The 18,136-nt window shown below is 36.5% G+C and overlaps 1 protein-coding gene across 2 annotated transcripts in view; it reads right to left on the bottom strand.

Moving 5' to 3' along the window:
* FBXW7 (F-box and WD repeat domain containing 7, E3 ubiquitin protein ligase) overlaps positions 1 to 18,136 on the bottom strand; it is a 222,428-nt gene that overhangs the window by 93,213 nt on the left and 111,079 nt on the right. The gene's annotated exons all lie outside the window — the stretch shown is intronic.

The following is an 18,136-nucleotide window of genomic DNA, read 5'->3' as shown; positions in this document are numbered from 1 at the left end:
ATATTAATATATATAACATGATTTTATCGGTAACTAATGTGACTGAACTTGAGTTCAGTAAAATAAAATCTGATGGCTAATATACAACATTAAGGTTCATGGATTTCTTGGCAACTGGATATGATGGGAATAGAAATGATTCAAGGTCAGGAAGAATACTAATAAAAGAAATAAAATTTTAAACTGAAAATGTTCCTCATTTTGCAGGCAAGGTAATCAGGCTTAAAATGATTTAGTAAATTTCTCAAGATTACTAGCTTTAAGTAAAGCAGGGACAAGAATTTAACACCCAAGTGAGTCTTCTTTCATACACCTTAAAGTAACCACATAAAATCCTGAAAGAATATTATTCTCTAACACTGATACTGCCTTCTTTTCCAAAACTAGAATCACTAAAATACTCAAAGATTATTACTCTAAAACAAATTATTTGCTGAGCATTCAATATGCTTCTTGTACATGCCAATTTTCTGGAGGATAATGTTTAGAATAACGTATCTTTCAAGTTAACTGATGACATTTCCTCTTTTTGACCAGAACCCACAGTAAAATTATGTTTAACATCACAACTCTGCATGCATGCATTTAAACATATTAAAACAATGGTTTCGAGAAAGGGAATTATGAAACACTTCTGGTATCTAAAGTCCCTATAAATCACCACTGTTAATGAAATACAGTTGATTCGCATTCACAGTAATTGCGTTCTATAAAATTGCTGCAACCACTGAATTAACAAATACTGAACCATTGCTCCTAGGGGAAATACAGTTCTCACAAGCCTCTGGTCACAACATTGTTGCCAACTGATCAACGCATAACCTTTTTTATGTGTGTTTCTGTCTAAATATATCTTTAATATAGATTGATTCATTAGCATTGAACTCATGGTCAACAGCATTATAACTAATGCCTGAATTAAGTTTATTTAATACACATTAGTTTATCTTTAAGGCAAATTACAGCCTTCCTGCACTCAGGAACATTAAACAGAACTTCAGGGCTATGTTTTGGGGCCATTTTAAACTGCACAATCACTAATGAAAAGCACCAAAATGAGGAAAATGCTATACTTTTCCTCATGGACCATGAAAATGACACTTGTTTACGGTATGACAGCTGCAACAAGAAGGCAGAGCATCACCCTGTTGATCTCAACTAGAAATAGGTTTGTCAGGTGGCTCAAACTTTGTGACACTGCATAGTACATGTCCACAAATGACTATGAAAGTATCATTTGAAGCTGTTAAAGTAACTGTGTTGTTACAGTTCTGCTAACCTAACAAAGGATAAATGATCAGAGACATTAAAAGCTCCATTAAAGATATTAGTCAATGAATGTTTCAAATAAATTGAAAGTTCAGATAGCTCTGATAAAATAAAGTTGGACTTTGCATAAAATAATGGCTGAAGAAAAGAACATTACTGTTCCTTTTGTAAGTGTGGGGAACAACATTCTTCTGGCAGTGTCTTTCAAGGTAGTGGAAAGTCCAGAGAGGTCCTGACCTATGGGTACTTTAAAAAGATGCTTACAGTCAACTCCATTCTGGATGAAAAAGAGGTATAATAATTCTGCTGTTCAAACAAATTTAAAATAGGTTATTTAAAGAAAGTAGAGCTACTCCACTTTCCCCAAATCCTAGAAAATACAGGGTAACTTTTATTCACTATCCTTTGTTGATTTAGTGGCATTTCAGGCCTACCTTGGGTGGGGGGGTGTATTTTACACAACTTTCTCATGAACTTTTAAAATATTTTCTCAATAATCTTGTTTTTCAAAATGACCTTTGATAATTCAAAGCCATTTGAAATACTTACTCTAGGATGCTTAAAGGAATAAAACTGGGCACAGATACAGTTGTTAAGTAAGTGGAGCTCTGACAGCCTATCTTATATTGAACTACAGTCACGAGCTTCAAAGGAAAATTCCAAGCCAAGTACTAACTTTGAAATCATAGTAGACACTGAGGAATACAGTTTATACCAATAAAACAAGAAGTAGTTTAAGCAAATTACTAAAGCCTCTGAATCACTGGGCAATATTAACATTTTCAGAATTTACATGGGCTGGTATAATCCATTAGACTTGAGCTACAAAGTGATTTAAGAAGCTTTAGGACAAAGATAACAAGAAAGTAAACCAATTGTACTGATCATCAGGAAGAGTAACTCAAAGCTTGGAATCACTTTCTGCAAGAAGTTTAGAATTTTCACTGAATTCTAAAAGAGCCAACACCCATCACTTCACATATGAACTTCCTATACTCCAAATTAATAATTTATTAATTACTATGATTAGGAGTAAGTACCTGAAATGCATAATGAAATAAGTTTTATCTTACTAATCCACTGCTCAACACCCACTAAGAGCTTCCCATTTCACTCAGAGTAAAAGCCAATGTCTTTTATGGTTGCCTGTTGGGTCCTTCTATCATCTACATACATTCCCACCACTGTGAACTCTTATTTTACTTCTCTCTTTCTCACTTTCTGTCACCGTTCTTTCTTGAGGGGTAAAGTGTGCTGCAACCTCAGAGCCTTTGTGCTGGCTATTCCTCTTTTTATTATTTTTACTTCCTTCATGGAGGACTCTGTTCAAATGTTCCCTATTCAATACTTTCTCTAACCATCCAACTTAAAATAATACCCACCAGCATCACCTCTTCTTTTCCTTTGTCCTGGCTTTACTCATTTCCACAGCACTATACAAAAGCAGAAACAGTACCTGCTATATAGTAAATACCTACCTATCCATCTATCCATCCATCAATTTATTTCTGTACTATCTGCCTTCCCACACTTTAAGTTCTATAAGGAAAAGGGACTTTTGTTTTTCATCACTATTATCTCCAGCACTCACAAAAATGCCTGACTCATAAGGCACTCAAAACATTTGTTCACTGAGTAAATAATTATCAAACCTTTTTATGCATGCTCTTCACCAAAAGAGAACTTCAAGCCAGGTCACAAACACAACATCAATTACTTTAAATACATTTTTTAAAGTTGTACTCCGTATTGAACAAGTCACTTGTAGTACTTTTGAAACTGGTAGGACATAAATCCTAATATCTCAACATATATTTGTGAATTATCTACTAAGTCATAAAAAATCATTTTTCCCTCTGCACCAAATTTCTTGTTATTTTCAGCATAGCATGTAAAAAACAACTGTGTGACTAAAAAGATTAATACTTTGAAAACAATTATCATTTTTTAGTATTTCTGGTTCCATATTTTCTATACAGCAGCTGAGAAATCACATTTGTAACTTTAAAGATGAAAATGTTTCAGGGACTGCAAAATTTGATGAAAAGCTCCTTAGTAATGTACGTTAACAAAATCAACACAAAATGGGCAACACTGGCGAGTGTCATCACATATGCAGCAAGTAATTCATAAAGTTTTATGGATGTACACTAAATAATTTAAATCGACTTGGCTAGTCAATCATATATATCTTTACTGCAAAGGATGAAAAAGACTATTCCTCAGTCCACATGACAATATATACTTTTTGTTATTTGAATTATAATACATATTTTGTTTTGGCTAAATTTAATCCCTCATTCCCGTTCATGCCACCACCTGTGTGATATGGGCTTACTCCATAATAACTAAATTTTAAACTGGTTGTTAAATCTCAATGACTCTTTTGCCATTTTTATATCTTTATACTCTGTTGGTCACTAGCTCTCTTTTCAACTCTCTCCTGTCCCTTAATTTTCCTGGTACATTCCTCGGTGCATCCCTCAGGCAGCACTGTTACTGTGCTCCAGCGCTAGCTCCTCCCTTCTTTGTTGTTTCTTTGAAAGTCAGGGTTTCAACTACCACATAGAAGCTAATGATTCCCCATACTATTATCTCCAGTCAGACTCCTCTACTGAGCCTATTAATTTCAAGAAGGTGTCCCAAAGTCACACCAAATTCATTATTTTAACATCCAAACTTCTATTTCCCCACAACATGCACACATATGTGAGGCCCAAATTTGTTCTTAGATCCTCCTATTATTTTCTCTATTTCAGTGAATGGAACCATGTTCTAGCCAGTTGCAGACGTAAGAAACCCAGATGGCTCTTCTTCCTTCTTTTCCTCAACAATTTAGTCAAAAAGCTATTAGATGGAGCCAAGCAAGCTAGGTGTATATGTGGGAGGCAGGTAGTCCAAAATTCGGGAGTTGAAGCAGAATGAAAAGAGCCTTTCTGTAGTGAGGGATGGCAGCGGGGAGGAACAGAGGCAGACCAACAAGGGTGCAAGGGGTGGCAAAGCTTGACTCTAAGAAGCATGAGGAATAATCCATATAGTTAAGAAGCCCCCGTAGGTCAAAGGCAGAACAGAGTGACAACATCCCCATGGGTGGGTAACACAGTAAAGAGTGTTCACATGAGGGAAGGATGTCAAAGGCTGAAGGAAAGAGGATGGTGTAGTGGCCACAGTGGTACCCTACTCAGATGTCCCTTCAACCTAACCTGCTATGAGGAACAGAACTGCTTGACAGCCTCCAGCTATCGCACCTTGGAATCCATGGCAACCACCCCTGGCCTTGCTGCCTCTGGGCTTCTCCCAGCAAGCTACTGAGCAGGGTAGAAGTACTAGAATGGGGATTGCTCCAACAGAAAATGTGGGAGGGTAGTAGGATGGGGTGGGAGATTCCCTGCACATCAAATCTTGTCTTGACATCTGTGTCTCAGAGGACCCAAACTAACACAAAAAACATCTGTATAAAAGTACTGATATCAAAAGCTCTTGGGGCAAAATGTTTTAACATCTGAAAGATGTTATAAAATAGTTAACTTCATTAAACAAAGGTCATTTCACTCATTTAAAGAACTCTTACACACACACACACACACACAATCCACTTAGCAGTGGAAAACTTCTCAATAGGGTATCTGAACTGAAACGGGCCCTTTAAAGAAAACAGCAGGCTAGATTCTGTTGAATACCTGAAACATTAATAGCTGTAGAAACTAGCCTACGTAGTACTTATGTTTCAGTCTCTGCAAGGTGTGAAAAAAATGGTTGGGTTTTTTTTTATTTCAAAGGACAACACTCTTAGATTTAAAAGGAAAATGAGCTTTTGAAAAACATGTTACAAAAGAAAATCTTGAAATGTTTCTATTGCTGTTTGGGCTTGAGAGTGAGGAAGGATATCAGCAAGTCTCAAGTCTTATTGGAAATCACCTGGAGGAGTGCAGAACAAAACTGAACACATTTTCCTTCACTTAAACACAAGTGTAAAACTGGAAAAGGGATCCTGTTTCTGAATGTTCTGACTGTGAAAATTTGACTTGAGAAAAGAGGAAAAAGATCTGCAGTTTTACCATACATTAAAGATGAGTTTTACTAATCTTTCCCAGATAAGATGTAGATTTCTATGAAGAAAAGATTATCATGCTACTCACAGAAAAAGACTGAACATTATGCTGCAGCAATTTCTCACATATGAACAATCTTTTTTTATTCAACAAACAAGAATAAGCTAATAGTCTTATTTTAGTTGAAAATGAAATTAACACGATTTTCTTATCTCATGCTTGACCTGTAATTGATATGTGCAACAAGAAACAAGGACAAAAGACAAATACAATTTTTACATTAAAGAGATAAATTCGCATTAAAGAGATAAATATAATTTTATGTGAAATTCAAAAATAATACTTTTATGCATATATCAGCCTATACAAGAAGTAATCTAACTAGTAGGCATACAATTGAGCCTGACTATATCACTGAGTAAAGAAAAGTTTTTCAAAATCTGGTTTAAAATTGTGTTTAAATTATACTTTTATTCATATTGCTTTGGCTTATGGTTTTAGTAGCTTTACTATTCAACACTGTAAATTAATTTTCATTTTGTAAGCATCATTAATTAAAATCAATTTATAATCTTTATTAAATTAAATCTGCTGAGCCTAAGAAAAATGAAATGCCATTTTGGCTTATGCTAGTTACTTAAGCAAAATGTATTACATTTCTTATGAGTCCGTAAAATTTATAAAAAGATATTAATTTCAAGTAAAGTGAAGCTTAATTACCACGGGGTTGAATTTTCCCCCAGGAAAAAGTAACTTAAACATCATTTTTAGTTTTAAGAATGGGGTGAAAATTACTCTTGTGTATATCACATCACATTTGGATCTCACATAACAGAAATGTGTGGTAAGGCCCACTAGGATAAGGTAAACACACACACACACACACACACACACACACACACACACACACACACACAGCGGCAAAGTCTTTAAAAAAAAAAAAAAAAAGGAAAAAAATGGAGTTTCCTCTGCCTTCTGTAATGACTTTCACTGGGGCTGCTATCCTTTGTGAGTTGAAGAAACCATACAAAAAGAGAAGGAGGTTAATGATTTCACCAATACTTATAACTCAGAAAAAATGCAGGTTCAATTCCAGACCACTGCAATAAAGTTAATATTGCAATAAAGCAGGTCACAAAAATTTTTTGGTTTCCTGGTGCATATAAGTCACATTTACACTACTATGTGCATAATAGCATTATGTGTAAAAAAAAAGTACATACCTTAATTTAAAAGGACTATATTGCTAAAAAAAAAAAAAAAAAAAAAAAGCTAATGATCAACTGAGACTTCAGTGGCTGCTGTCTAATCAGTATGGCTGTGGCAATTTCTTAAAATAAGACAACAATAAAGTTAGCCACATCAATTGACTCTTCCTTTTATGAAAGACACTATGCTATTTGACAGCATTTTACCTAACTATAGAACTTCTTTCAAGATTGGAGGCAGTCCTCCCAAACCACTGCTGCTTTATCAATTTATCAACTAATTTTATGTAATATAAGTCCTTTGTTGATATTTCAACAATTTTCAAAGCATCTTCACTAGGAGTAGGTTCTATCTCAAGAAACAGCTTTCTTTGCTCATCAATAAAAAGCAACACCTCAGCCATTCAAATTTTATCTTGAGATTTCAGCAATTGTCATATTCTATCAGGCTCTACTTCTACTTCTCTTGCTATTTCTACCACATCTGCAGTGACTTCCTCCACTTTAGTCTTGAGCCCTTCAAAGTTGCCTATGCGGTTAGAATCAATTTCTTCCCAACTCCTATTAATACTGATATTTTGAACCCCTCCCATAAATCACAAATGTTCTTAATGGTACATAGAATGGTGAATCCTTTCCAGAAGGTCTTCGATTTACTTTGCCCAAATTCATCACAGGAATCACTGTGGCAGCTATAGCCTTAAGAAATATATTTTTTAAATAACGAAACTTGAAAGTAGAAATAACTCCTTGACCTGCGGGCTACACAATAGATGTTATTATGCTTATCAAGCATGAAAAAAATAGGAATCTCCTTGTACATCTCCATCAGAGTTCTTGGGTTACCAGGTGCACTGTCAATGAGCAGTAATATTTTCAAAGGAATCTTTCACTGAGAGCAGTAGGTCTCAAAAGTGGGCTTAACATATCTAGCAAACTGTGCTGTCATCCAGGCTCTGTTGTTCCATTTATAGAGCATAAGCAGAGTAGATTTAGCATAATTCTTAAGGACCCTGTGATTTTCAGAATGACCAATGAGCACTGGCTTCCACTTGAGGTCACCAGCAGCATTAGCCCCTAACAAGAGAGTCAGCATGTCCTTTGATGTTCTGAAGCAGGTACTGACTTCCCCTGTCCAGTCAAAAAAGTCTTCGATGGCATCTTCCAATAGAGGGCTGTTTCATCTATGTTGAGAATCTGTTATTTAAGGTAGCCACATTCATCAGTGATCTCAGCTATATATGTGCTGTATTTCCAAATCTGTTGAGTTTCCCAAATTTATAAGCCATTATGTAGTTTTAAGGGCAGTATGTCTGAGTATTATACTGGAAAGTTTCTATTGGAATCATTAAGATAGACATCAGGCATTTTAAGACACTTTGTCAAACTCTCTATCTCTTTCTGCTTTGAGACAACACTTACTATGACAATTTAGAATGAAAATGATTGCTGAAGATAATCCAGATGACACTGGACTATTACTGATGAAGCTCTAGGGAAGTTTTTATTAGATTAGCAGATCTATAATATTTTTTTAAAAACTATTTCCTTTTTTAGAGTAAAATAAAATACAGATACAGAAAACTATACAAAAACTTCATACCTCAGTATATTCAGAGAATACATTCTTGTGACCACCACACAGCAATCTGCCAGCAAGCCCAGAAGCTCCTCCAAGTGCTCTGATTCAGTTATAGCCCTTTCCTTTCCTCTTAACTAACTCACTTCTTTTAAATTATTCTCAATTACATCCTGTATTTATCCCTTTAACAGCTAAGTAAGCCTCCCTACAAAACTATTATTTAATCTTGCCCATTTTTAAGAAGAGTTGCTACTTCTATTCAGTCTCTTTTAATCTACAGGTTTATTTTCCATTCTTTTCTTTTTCTTAAAATTTACGTTTGATCTGGCTTTTAGTAGTGTAGATTTGACTGATTATTTACACATAATGCAATTCAGCATATTCATCTGGTCTCTTTATTTCTGGCAAATTGGAAGTTGGATCCAGAGGCTTTATTGAACTTGGTTTGTTCCTTTGTCTAATAATGTGTTACTTCATTACGTGTCACCTAGCATCTGGTTTCCCTCTTATGATTTTAGCAGCTGTTGATATTCACTGCCTCCATCCATTAATACACAGAAGGTTGCAAATGGTGGTATTCTAATACTCTCATTTCTTTTTAATTTATTAAAAGAAATGATTTCATAAAGAAATGTTTCCCTTATTTGCTATTTAATTCCTCAGTGCTATAGTCTACTTAGAAAAGTTGGTAGTGCTATATTACTCTAGCATGTGCTAGCTGAGCTATTAGATAATATTTGACAGTAAAAACCCTGTAAATTTTTATTGATAAAATTTTAAAATTATAATTTTCCAAATTTTAGATTGGAGAAATAAAAATTTGCCAAACATGTCAAGAGTACACATTTTCCCAAATAATATACAACAGTGGTTATCAAGTTTGATTTTGGTGCCTATCAGTGGTACCACCATACCTCTAACGTCCATCAGACGTAAAGCACATAAATGATAATTTTACCACTGGTACTTTTAAACAACAGAGAACCACACAGCAATGAGAATGAGAATGACAAACTGCAGCTAACAATATAGACAAATTTTACAGACATAATGCTAAGCAAAAACAACACAAAACAGACAAGAGTATAAATTGTATTATGCCACTTTAAAGAGTTCAAAAACAGGCAAAACTAATCTATGGTGTTAAAAGTCACTATGGTGGTTATATTTGTGTTTAGAGCGGTGGGGTGCTAGACTAGTTTCTAAAAGGAGTCACCAGAGGAGGTTCTGGAATAGCAGTAATGTTCTATTTTTTTATCTGAGTGCTGTTACTTTTCTCAGTGTCTGCTGTATTCCAGTAAAAGGTCAAAAAGTGAACAATTATGGTTTCCAGATTTGAGGGGGAAAAACACAACTTTGCTCTGGCAGAATTCCTTGGGAGATGCTTTTTCTTTTTTTCAATTTTTTGCAGAGATGGGGGTCCCACTATGTTGCCCAGGCTTGAACTCCTGAGTTCCAGTGATCCGCCTACCTCGGCCCCCCAAAATGCTGGGATTACAGGTGAAAGCCACCGTGCCTGACCAGATGCTGCTTATTTTAAAATGTACATTGGGATTCAGTGGTAGGGCCCAGTTTCTGCGTTTTTAGTATTTTCTACCCCCACAAGCAGCTACCCACGACTTTGATGTGCATGGTCCAGGGAGCATTCCTTTGAGAACAAGACTTTTTGCATTTTTCTGAAACTTTGACTAAAAAGACAATCAATGGTTATTAAATGTAATAAATAGAATGGTTCAAATATATTATGCACTTGACATTAAAGAGAACTATAGTTAGAGACACTAAACCAAACATCCAAAACATAGAATAGTTCTATTACTTAAAACTCTCTCTACTTCTTATCATATTTATTTAAAACCATCATATTCTTAGATCTTTTCATTTCTGTCACTAAACAAGAAGTACCCTGCACCACAGTGCACTTGTTTTAAGCGCCTGGTGAGTTACCATGTATGTTAACAATGAGTGGAGAACAAAACCTGCTCAATTTCTTGATAGTCTGCTACAGACACTAGTGTTTTGTAATTAGCAACATGTTAAGGAATTCAAATTTATGTCGTAAGTTACAAATCACTACATATCAAAGGTATGTAGGGTCAAAACGTCAAATACTAAATCTAATGCTGCTAAGGATCTACAGTCAGCTAGTTATTAGGCAAATAAAATGACACTGTAAACATCAAATGAATGCTATGTACTCTAGACAAATTAAGACTTCTTTCTTAAAATTTAAAATAAAGCTAATGTTCACTTGCTTTGCAGATCATTGGCTCTGCAGGTCACTGGTTCAGACATCAATTGACTATGTATATGAATCACTTAGGAGTCCTGTTAAAATGCAGATTCTGAGTTGGTAAATCTGAAATGGGACCTGAGATTCTGCATTTCTAACAAGCTCCCAAATGATGCCATTACTGCCAATCAATGACCAAATTTTGAAGAGCAATGCTCCACTCTTGTCTACCTGCTTTGTTTTCACTGCTGCCAAAATATCCTAAGGCATAGATATGACAGTGTCAGCTTCCTCCTTATCTATTCCACCCTTTGGTGATTTCACAAGTTCATCCTCCTTACTGTGACACACAAAGACTCTCAAAAGTTGCATGTGGCCTCTCTTGAGCCTCATCTCTGGGTCCATCTGCCTCATTTGCAGCAATTCCATACCCCACAATTCTACTTTAAGCCCAGTAAAACCAAACATCTCACATATCCTAACTCTTAATTATTCCCATTTGTAATATTTTGTTTTGTTTTCCTACTCCACCCCAGGTTTCCCCCTGATGGTACTTCAATACCCACTTTAAATATTGTATTTTTAGTAAAAATCTTCCAAGGTCTCCCTGGAAGGAGTTAAGTATAACTCTTAAACTCCTAGTAGAATGGCCAACTACCAAACAAATACTATGAAAAACCTTCTCAAATGAAACAATTAAAATACCAGATAAAACAAAAATTAAAATAGTAGGTCAGATAGATAAATAAAACCACAGTGAAGAAAAAAATAGAAGAAGAAGAAATCCATATGGCCAAGTACAAAGGACCCTGGGAGCTAAGCATGGCCAAAAACCAACTTTTGCCCTGAGAGTTTTTCAAAATTGGAAACCTTGGGTTTCTAACTTATGTACTGGCACAGGTGCTGAAGGCAAGAAAATAAGCCAAAAGGCCACATAAGATAGTTCTCTAATAGGAAACCCCCACATAAAGCTGGGAGCTCTACAAGGTGAATACCTGTAATTGTTTAGGGTGAACAGCAAATAAACCCACCACACAAAAATGGACAGTGAGGGATTTTTCTGTCTTAGTTTTAGCTCCAGGTAAAGAAGCAGGATCCCCGCTCCACCTACACCCCAAGAATTTATGACCATAAGCAGGCCCTCACACAGGGCTCTGTGTCGCTCTGAAATCCTCAAGCAGTGACCTTAATTAAAAGTGGTAACCAGGTGGTAATGTTCCTGGGCAACTAGCTGAAGCAAACCTTAGTTTTCTCTGAAGCAATATAAACTCAACTCAAGGCTCAAAGAATTCCTACAGAAAAAGCTCCAAGGAAGAATGCAGCTTGAGAGATGTATGACTAAATAAGCAAGACAGGTTAAGAGGTGTGAAAAACAGAATCACAGCTCTAATATATATCTCGTTGGAGTTCCAAAAAGATATAAGCAGAAGAATGAAGAAGAGTAAATATTTCAAGATATAATGGCTATATGCACTTTTTTTTTCTTTTTTTGAGACAGAGTCTTGCTCTGTCACCCAGGCTGGAGTGCACAATCTCGGCTCACTGCAGCCTCTGCCTCCCGAGTTCAAGTGATTATTCTGCCTCAGCCTCCAGAGTAGCTGGGACTACAGGCGCATGCCACCACGCCCGGTTAGTTTTTGTATTTTTAGTAGAGACGGGAGTGTCACCACATTGGCCAGGCTGGTCTCAAACTCCTGACCTTGTGATTCGCCCGCCTCGGCCTCCCAAAGTGCTGGGATTACAGGCGTGAGCCACCACCCCTGGCCAGCTATGAACTTTCTATAATAAACTGTTGCAATACATCAATTATCAAATCCAGAAAGCTCAATGAATCTCGACCAGAATAAATATGCATAAATTAACATCCAGACACATTACAGTACAACTACAGAATAGTCAAGATAGAGAAAACATTAAAAAGAAAAAAAAAACAACTAAAGATAGTTTACCTAGAAAGGAACTGCAATTAGGCATTTGACTTAATTTTGAATAGCAACAGTGGAAGCCAGAACAGTGGAATGATAGCTTCCTTTACTGAAAGAAAACGCCCAACCACATTTTTATAACCAGTGAAGCTATCTTTCAAGGACAAAATAGAACTCTACTAGGGGTGAGGGAGTTGCAATAGTTATACATTGTTCCCAATCGATATTTGCTTTTACCATAACATTCTAGACAGCTGCCAGATCCCTTGGGTCAGAGGTCCCCAACCTTTTTGGCACCAGGGACCAGTTTCATGGAATACCAACCACAGACCAGGGGAAGGTGGGAGGAGCAATGGTTTCTGGATGAAACTGTTCCACCTGAGATCAGTTTCATCCAGCATTAGTTTAATTCTCATAAGGAGCAGGCAACTTAGATCCCTCGCATGCGCGGTTCACAGTAGGGTTCTCACTCCTATGAGAATCTAACACTGCCGTTGATCTGACAGGAGACGGAGCTCAGGCGGTAATGCTCACTTGCCAGCTTGCTCACCTCCTGCTATGCAGCCCAGTTATTAACAGGCCACAGACCAGTACAGGTCCACAATCCAGGGGTCAGGGACCCCTTAAGTAACAGCTACCTCCCAAACCAGAGGTATGAAAGAAAGATCTTAACCATTATGCTAAGTTACTAATGCCAAAGAATGACGCCACCTTGCATAAATAACAGGAATTTTCTCTTTGTAAAGCAATTCTCTTTATATTATGCAAGTCTACTATTAACTTTTCAACATCTGACATTCAAATAAATTTAAAAGTATCAATGTATACTTTACAAACTGTCATTTCATTTGTCAAAAATTATCTCTGTATAACAGTACAAATTGTTGTATTATTTAAATCTTTTAGATATTACTCCCTATTTTAAAGAATAGCTTGAAAAGTTAGCTTAAAACGTTAACTTTGTTGGCCGGGCACAGTGGCTCACGCCTGTAATCCCAGCACTTTGGGAGGCCGAGGCGAGTGGATCACAAGGTCAGGAGATCCAGACCATCCTGGCTAACATGGTGAAACCCTGTCTCTACCAAAAATACAAAAAATTAGCTGGGCATGGTGGTGGATGCTGTAGTCCCAGCTACTTGGGAGGCTGAGGCAGGAGAATGTAGTGAACCTGGGAGGCAGAGCTTGCAGTGAGCCGAGATCACGCCACTGCACTCCAGCCTGGGCAACAGAGCAAGACTCTGTCTCAAAAAAAAAAAAAAAAAAAAACTTTAACTTTGCTAATTTAATTTAAAACAGAAGTCTAGGAAGAAAGCAGCAACACAGTATTTGGATCTTCCCAAATCTATAAACAGAGCAAGAAGTTACCAAAACCAAACTCAATAGCAGAGTGTCCTCAGACCCCTAAAATACAACTGGATAAAGGCAAACCACCAACATCCCCAAGACCTACATGCTATCAGTGTCACAGCATGAACAAGCAAAAGGAAGCAACAGAGATCAGACCTGCAACAGGGTGATCCTCCCAAATAACCAGCCACTCAGCAGATGAAAACTGGTAGGTCGTTTGCCCACTCGGATAACAGACAAGTGTAGTGGGCCCTCAGCCAGGACTACAGGGACAAGAGAAGTTTAGTCTCTGTGAAATTTTCAAAACCAGGGCTCTCATTCCATAACAGGGCCTCACAGTAATGAGAAACTGTGGGAGTGAAATAAAAATCGCACAGAATAGAGACAAAGGAAAGAGAAGGGCCACAAGAAGCTTGGGAAAACAGAGTCAAGAAATCTCAGAAAACTATTTTAACACTGTACACAATACAACAGGGAGCTCTGTAAAATTAGAAAAAAACATTTACATTAATAGATGGACAACTTCACAGGAGAAGTCAACCGGAGCTCTTTGAGAAAGACAAATGGGATGGTGACAGAGTTTAAAGTCATGCCACATGAGAAATCATTTAATGAAATTGGTGTGGTTATGCTTGGAAAATAAGCTAGATAAAATTAGGATTAAATTTCATTTGTGTAGCAAACAGAGAGGCCATACCAAGTAGAAATTTCAAGGAGAAGATTACAACTGCAGTAAAGGAAGAATTCAGTAAAAATACAATTGATCAAGAAATGCAACGTGTTACTCAGGGAGTGGAAGCAGAGGTTAGATTCTCTGATCAGAATCACTAGCATTTATCAATCAACTGCCATGCATCGAGTGCTAATATATGCATTTGACCTGTATTAACTTAGTTAATATTTAAAATACCCTTTGAAGTACATTATCCATATGCCATCCTCATGACCTCATTAAGATAACCTGGGAGTGTTAAGACCAGGCTTCCAATTAACCTCTGCAATTCATTAGCTTCTGTGACATTAGACTGGGAATTTAAATGTCTAGAATCAGTTTCTAAACCTGTAAAATAAGGGGATTAGATAAGATTGCCTCTAAACCCTTCCAGATGAAGAGTCTATTAGTCTTTGTATGCCTCATAATTCTGAAACCTAGAAGAGCAGTTTCCAGACCTTTTGGTCTTAGAACCTCCTTCATACTCTTAAAAATTATGAAGGACTCCCAAAAGTGTTTTGTTATGTGAGTTCCATCTGTTGAGACTTACTGTATTAGAAATCAAAACTGACAAACTTTTAAAATATAAGTATACTTGCATTAACTATCAGAGGAACATCGTAACAAGTTGCAGAGTCAAATACACTTGGAAAAGAATGACAACAAAAAAGCCAGTAATTTCTTAATATGTATTGTGAAAACAGGTCTGACCTTTCAGACCTCCTGCAAAACGTCCAGCAACCAGTGGTCCCCAGACCAAACTTTAAGGACCACCGACCCTATTCCTGACCTTTGAGAGGTTAAAGAATGATTTTCTTTCCATCTAAAAAGAGTTGAAGTTACACCCTTTCCCGTGGAACCCTGGGTAAGTTTTTGGTTTGGAAGACAGTTATTCTAATCTTGTAGGAAGTACGCAAAATGGGTCAAGATTTGAATTAGGTAACCCTAATAACTGACTGGTCTCATTTCTACTGACACCATACTAAACTCATGACAAAGCAGCCTACGGGTGTGGTTATGCTTAGAAAGTAAGATAACGTTAGGATTAAATTTCACTTGTGAGGCAAACAGAGAGGCCATACCAAGCAGAAATTTCAAGAAGATTTCAACTTCAGTAAAGGAAGAATTTTATAAATACAAAATTCAACCAGGAGCTTTTTCCTAGTCTAATTTTATACTTACAAAACGTTTTATTTCTAACAAATATTCTTTATTCTTATCTAAAACCATTAGCTCAGCTGGAGCCAAGAATGGTTTATCTTTGACCACAATATTGTATATTTCCACTGTCCTGGGACTGGAATTCAGAAAGAGCGATTCAAGGGACAACTACTTTCATCAGATGGATTGTGCCTGCGAGGCAGTGTAGCACAGGTTCTGAACCTCTTTTCTTCATCTGTAATACAGCATCTATATCATAGGTTTGCTGTAACAATGAAATCACAATTCAATTCATAGGTAAAACATTTAACAAGGCTTAGTAGAAAATAAGATTCAATAAGAGTTAATAACAGTTATTCTGGAGTTGTGTTGAGAACTGGTAAGGAAGCAAGAAGAAATATATTCAAAAAAAGCTGAATATATTCTTTGGATCACAGTCCATAGAATTTGATTTCATTGTTTTGCCTAAAATCTTATCAATTCAGACTATTAAAGTATTTATAATCAAATGTAAGTATAGATTGTACCTAACAGATTCACACATAGCTTTCAGGACACTTTGGCTGGGCTCACGCCTGTAATCCCAGCACTTTGGGAGGCCAAGGCAGGTGGATCACCCGAGGTCGAGAGTTCGAGACCAGCATGACCAACACGGAGAAACTCCGTCTCTACTAAAAATACAAAACTTAGCCAGGCATGGTGGCACATGCCTGTAATCCCAGTTACTTGGGAGGCTGAGACAGGAGAATCACTTGAATCTGGGAGGCAGAGGTTGTGGTGAGCCAAGATCCAGCCATTGCACTCCAGCCTGGGCAACAAGAGGGAAACTCCATCTCAAAAAAAAAAAAACAAAAACAAACAAAAAAAAACACTTCAGAAAGCAAGAGCAATCAAACTTTGATTTTTTGAGTTTTTGGGTGTGGGGAAGAAGTGAGATGCTGGTACAAATTACCAAGACCCTTTAGTCCTGAAGCAGTCTAGACAAAACACTTTAATCAAATCTTATTTGATTTCTTTTACTTTGTTAGGGGGGGGGGGGGGGAAGAGAGGAGAGGGGAGAAGGCTCATGACCCTGATGATTGAAGGAAAAGCAATGTGTAGGAGGTCTGAGAAAAAAAGAGTTGTAGTTATCCTAACAAGGGTCTTTTTATATAAAAAGAGATAGCCATAATGGCATCATGTCACTGTCACCTGTACCTTATTTTCTCTTGATACAACAAGATACTAAGCATGCTGGAAGACAGCTCGGCTTAGTGGAAGGAGCATAAATTTTGGCTCAGACATAGATCTGAGTTTCAAACTTGGTAGTGAATCTTACTAACTACAAATCTTTGGGCAAGCAACCTTAATCCAAGCCTGTTTCCTATTTCGTAAACCAGGAATAATGATTTCAGAGTTCAGGATTAAATGAATATGCAGTCACTAATAAATTGTTGGTATGTAGTAGGCATTCTGTAAATGTTTGCTGATTAAATGAATGCAGTGGAATCATCTTTACTAATGTGAATATATAACTGGCTTCATACCTACAAGATTTTCGGCTAATATTTTAATTCTGTATCTTGAGTAGCTAAATTGGTGTTGTAGAAAAAAGAAGATATATTTTATGGCTTTGTTGTTGTTGTTACTGAATGAGTACTCTAACTTTGCCTGTGCAAGAGAAATAACTTCAGAATGACAAGGAAATCCAGAAAACCAGAATGAAGGAAACCTACTCAGAAACTTGGAGATCTAAGAAATACTCCTTCAACAAATCTGAAATCGGTGCTTTTGGAGAACAGTAACCATGGTTACTATTTTCCTAGTTCTTTGAACGGCTGAGTTTAGTGGTAAAATCCTGAAGCAGTCCTCACTGTAGTAAGAAATTCAAGTTGTGGCCAATCCACAATGCTTTCTCTTAGTTTGAGGTTGAATGTACAACACAGCATTATTTGTATTGAAACTGAGGGTGTTTTGAAGTTTGAGAATGTCAACTATTGCCTTATTAGGTTTGTCCAGAAATACTGCTCTATAACCTGAAAAACTTTTTAAATTTCTTGTGTGAAAATTACAGATCATTACATAAGAGATACTGTTTACTGATTTAACCACTATGATAGTGTAGCTTTATTTGTACATAGAGAAGATCTTTATAAGAAAAGCATGATATTTCTTACCGTTTAAAAAAAAGTTCTCTCTGTACTAAAAAAAGAAAGAAAAAAGAACAGTTTTAAGTGGATTATAATGTTTCTTGGTGTTAGAATTAATGTTGCAGATATTTGTAGTTTTCTGGATTTTGTCAGTGGTGGTGGTGGTAGTAGGTTTGGCTTTTTCAGTCACAGTATTGACAGATAAGAACATTAGAGGGATGAAACCAGAGTAGAATGAAGTAAATTTTACTGGTTTCTATTTTAGTTATGTAACTTTTAGAAATTTTCTCATCTATATATTTTGCAAAGGTCTAACTAGGGTGGCTATTCTTCTCATAATCTTTAAAATTAATATCTTTATAGCAACTACATTATATTTATTTTTGGATGCAGGGTATATACCTTTGGTCAGTATTTTATCCCCAGTGCCTGACATATATTTCTCTTTTCCAATTCAAATACACATTTTTGAAACCACACTGTGTGCAGTACAATCAAACAGTATCTCCTTCAATATA

The sequence above is a fragment of the Mandrillus leucophaeus genome, unplaced genomic scaffold (genome assembly GCF_000951045.1).
Source record: "Mandrillus leucophaeus isolate KB7577 unplaced genomic scaffold, Mleu.le_1.0 Scaffold136, whole genome shotgun sequence".
Taxonomy (NCBI): domain Eukaryota; kingdom Metazoa; phylum Chordata; class Mammalia; order Primates; family Cercopithecidae; genus Mandrillus; species Mandrillus leucophaeus.
The sequence above is the reverse complement of the archived record's forward strand: the minus strand, read 5'-3'. Positions and strand labels throughout refer to the sequence as shown.